Source organism: Atta colombica, unplaced genomic scaffold, assembly GCF_001594045.1.
Source record: "Atta colombica isolate Treedump-2 unplaced genomic scaffold, Acol1.0 scaffold55, whole genome shotgun sequence".
Classification (NCBI taxonomy): domain Eukaryota; kingdom Metazoa; phylum Arthropoda; class Insecta; order Hymenoptera; family Formicidae; genus Atta; species Atta colombica.
The window spans coordinates 1,675,069-1,679,765 of record NW_017259545.1 but is presented as its reverse complement, the minus strand read 5'-3'; the positions used below and the strand labels follow the sequence as shown (position 1 = coordinate 1,679,765).

Sequence of the window (4,697 nt, the reverse complement as noted above, 5' to 3'; positions counted from 1 at the left end):
ATATATATATATATTGTACAATATATGTTTAAAAAGAATTTTGGAACTTTTTGTCTTTAATTAATTCAGGAAATGTCATGTGATTTTTTTTTTTTTACATAAACGATCACCTAATGCATTTTTATTCTCCAATTACAATCATTATTATTAACAGTATATTGTATATTGTTTTGCAATTTATTAGTATTTGAGAACATTATAGATACAGATTTAATTTTCTAAAGATAAGTAAAAACAAATATTAAACGGGACTAAGTAAAAACAAATATTAAACGGGAAAAACGTGTAACTTATTGTGCAAGCATCTTTAAAAAATAAAATTTTTATTTCCATACAATTATAATTCGTATTTAAAAGTTTATAAAAGAATAGTTATTAAAGAAAAAAATTTATTAAACGATATTTATATAAAACAATATTTTATAATTTGTTTTTTTTTGTTGTTGCCGAGTATAAAAAATCTCGGATGACATTATTCCCGGATTAATAATATCATTAATTTTGCCGATTCAATGATATTTAATTTAAGAACGATTGTAACGATAAGGTTATGATACAAGTTAATCGTGGAGTGTTCGAAAGAGATGTATAAGATGTTATCACGGAGTACATGATTCTGTATCCTAATGTCGTATAATTATGTTTCACATAATAACATATTTTCTATGTCACGTGTGAATTTTTTCTGAATAAGATATATATATTTAAAAAATCTGATCTTTAAATAAACAGCTTTTCCTCTCCTCTCGTTTTAATTTAATTTCATTTAATCCATACTCTCTGCGCCTCGTATGAAATTGGTACAATTAATGCCAGACGTACTTAGAATTTGATCTTCACGTGCAATGGCTTTTTGCGCATAGGCGGGAAATTTCTTTCGACTCAGAACACCCAACAAACGGTACGCGATTAGAAAATTAACGTGTGGCGTTACGTTCGTTACGTAGTGGAGTTGCATGAAAAGCAGCACGCGATGAACCTATGGCCGAGCACGTAATTCCACGATTATAATCGTACGTGAAGAAACTCTCCACCTTCCTGATTATCAATTGCAGAGATTAATTACACGGGAGTGGCAGACAGAAAGAGGGACATATCTCTGTCGTCGTCGTCATACATCGACCTTGTCGATTACGTTTCGCACCGTTAACGATCGCGAATCATTATCGCGAATCATGTTGCGCGCGAGAGGACCTGCTTGTTTCGCTCGTTTTAATTATGCCCGTACGACCCAATTACGTCGCACTGCACGCTTAATTGCAATATCGACCTGGATCTCAATTTCGTATTTTCTGCGGTTTTTTTCTTCACCCAACCGATGCTTTTTCTCAATATCGAGTTTAAATAAATTCTGTTGTTTGTATTCATAGAAATAATAAATATAAACTGTGCATTCTTATATCTTAGTATTTGTGTTTCGTTAGAAAGAATTTAATCATATCAGCATCTGCCTTCAACTTGATATTTTATATATATATATAGAGAGAGAGAGAGAGAGAGAGAGAGAGAAATGATTCAAATTATTTCACTCTTTCTAAAATATATAATAGTGACAACTTCATAGAAATGTGCATTTATTCTTATTGTGTCTATAATTTGAACAAACTCTGTTGTCTACATTCGTAGCGGTTAGATGACACATACCTCACCTCCTTTACGATTTTTTCCAAGAGACAAAACCTTGAAGATATTTTTCAGATTGTTTCATACGACGATTACTTGAAGACTTATCTTGACTTTGTAATTTCAATACACGTGCGATACTCTGTCTCTCTCCTTCTCTTCACGGTATTTTCTAATCGTAGTATCTGATTTTTATGAAGGAAATATCATTTAGCCTCTTTGCCGTAAAGGATATAATTAAGTACATGCATTAAACATAATCAGCATCAAAAATGATTGGAACACTTTGTTCCAGGTTTATTTTCTCAGAGCAGGTAACAATAATATATATTTAAAAATTAAAAGTTTTGATATAACGCTTCCGGTTTCATTGGTGAGTTAAGATGATTTAGTGCGGCTAACGATTATCGTTATCAATTTAAACAATATTTTATCAGTGCTATCTCTTATCAGCATGGTGTCTTAACCAATATTTTGACATCGATCGCACTAGACAAATAATATTAGAGACAAAGATCGTCTCTGATAATCTTATGTCCGTTTCTCAATATAGTTTAATTTTAGTCTTGGCTCAACTAATTATTGTTCTAAGAATTGTAAAAGACACAGAACCGAGATGAAAGTTGATCTATATTGATGAGAAACGGACATTAGTTTTCTTTTTTCGAAAAATAAATGTCTGTATTTGGAACGCGCTTATACAACGACATCAACGTGCATTTAGCATACGTTTTTTTATTATACGTTACACATACTATAAACGTCAGAAATAAGCGCGCATTTATCGATAAAAGCGCGTTCTGAATACGGACCATTGTTTTTCGAACATTCGGAAAATAATATATACATTAAAAAGAAACTGTACTTAATTTTAATAAATATTCGTTTGAATAATGCCAGTTAAATATTCACTAAACATATATTTATTTCGTACAAGAACCATTAAGTTGATTTAACTATTATTATTTTTTATTTAGCAAACATTTATTTTCTGTAAATAAATGTTATATTAAATTCATTAAATATCAAAGGAGCAATCATAACTCAATCTCTTGAATTAAATTTGTTACTTCTTTTAACTTTCATATGTATCAAAATAAATCCATTCTATTACTTTACTTTCAAAGTAAATATCGCCAACATTAACATATTTAATAAATAATAAACTAAATTTGAGTAAAATTGTTCAACTCCATTGTTTCAGACAAATTAATGACACAATAGAATGGCGATCTACAGAAATTACTTGATTCAAATTCGAAAGTATAATTGTTATATTGGGTTGGCAAGAAAGTAATTGCATTTTTTTAAAAGGCATCTATCAGAATCTATCTAAAAACCGCAATTACTTTCTTACCAATCAATATAAATATATGATAGAGTAAAGTTCAACTTTAAGAATCTCTTTTTTAAATTATGATACGACAATTTTTAACGGAGTTAAAATGAGTAATTAAAGTCAAAATGATCCTTTTATTTAATCCACAATAACTCAGTAACCAAAAGTTGTAAGAATATTTAAAAAAAACATTTTATAGGAAAAATATCAAGCTTTCACGATAAGTAATCGAAAATTTTCTCAAATTTGTTTTGAGTACAAACGCGTACAAACCCACAAAATTTTTCATCTTTTTCACTCGTAATTTTTATGTAAAAATTACCAAACTCATATAAACTTAAAAAAATGGGTAAGCTTTTAAAAGTAGAGATTTCAAGCTTTAAAACCTTTTTTTAAATTTAAATTTCATTCATTATTGACGAAGATATTGTATATACAACTTTAAGCTAAAAAAACACAATTATTTCCTTGCCAACCCAATAATTCGGAGGTAAATTGGCTATAATTTGACATCATACATGAATTCAACAATGTAATACTATATATTCAAATAATTATTTATTAAAATTTCGTGTATCTTTCTGTTTGTAAAAACTTACGTTTTCAGGCTCGGACGAACGCCTCTGCCGCGGCACACAGAAGAGCGGCACGCCGCTTTCCCGCTTCCTCTCCAATATAGCGGCTTCCGGTTTCCTTCTGGAGCACCAAAACGTAACCTCGACGCGCTCCGTCGACCGCGTGACTCCACTGTTCTTCCTCTGCCTTACTTCACCACGTTCTTTCTCTCTCTCTCTCTCTCTCTCTCTCTCTCTCTCTCTCTCTCGCACAAATCACCAACAATGAGCGCGCACCCAGCGATCACTCACGTCTCCGACCACTTTTCTCTATTTCCACGCTCGATTCACCGCGTCACGAGCCACCTTTCTCTCTCGTTCGTTCAATCCTCTCAATCGATCGTTTCGATTCACGGCCACTCTCTAGTTGCGAAACATAAACAAACGCGGCTGCTACGAATATACGCCAACAATGAACGTATATACGTACGCGGAATATTTATTTCGAGAAAGAAGCACGCGGGCAGCAATCTCTTTTCTTACCGCACCGACTTCAGGACTCGTGATTCGATCTGACTCACGTCGCGGTCGCATCCCATCCCGGCGCGGCGGATTTCTTTGTTTATCGCCGCCGCTGGGGTCCCGACGAGCTCGGGGTGTCGCACCGATCTGAAATCAGTCGCGTATTCAAGTCAAATCGAACGTAATCGACGCCTCACATTCGCTCTTTCTTCCGTTCTTTCTCCCCTTTTACGTTAACGTTGAATTTTCTGTAATGTTGATTGAGCGCGTTGAGAGGCAGCTGATGTCGATCACTAGAAACGATCGCGAGAGAAAGATCTCGCGTCTCGCGCGAGCGACGATACTCGACAATGGCGACAGGTTGCGCTCCGCGGGATGACTGCGCTTGCTTCCGTCGGACCGGTCGTCGCTGCTCCGCCGCGCTTCCCCCACCCTCCGGCCTGCCTACCCCCACTTCGTCCATCCCACCATGTCGCGTGTCTGCGCCATGGTGCTCCGTTGCACGAGCGCTCCGAATCTTCTTAGAATATGAGAATATGAGTGATGATCAGGGCTGAGCATGTATTTGAAAAAACTTTTATTTAAAAAACAGTATTGGTAAGACAATTATATTTTGTATTTTGTGTTTCTTCGGAGTAACATGAAAATATTTTGTATTT

The 4,697-nt window shown here is 34.4% G+C and overlaps 1 protein-coding gene across 2 annotated transcripts in view; it reads right to left on the bottom strand.

Moving 5' to 3' along the window:
- Window positions 1-4,393, bottom strand: part of LOC108692011 (signal-induced proliferation-associated 1-like protein 1) — a 72,763-nt gene extending 68,370 nt beyond the window's left edge. For both annotated transcript variants that reach the window (XM_018200083.1, XM_018200085.1), the window contains exon 1: window positions 3,562-4,393. The gene's annotated coding sequence lies outside the window, so the exon portion shown is untranslated. The remainder of the gene's footprint in view (window positions 1-3,561) is intronic.
- Between the last annotated feature and the right edge of the window lie 304 nt (window positions 4,394-4,697).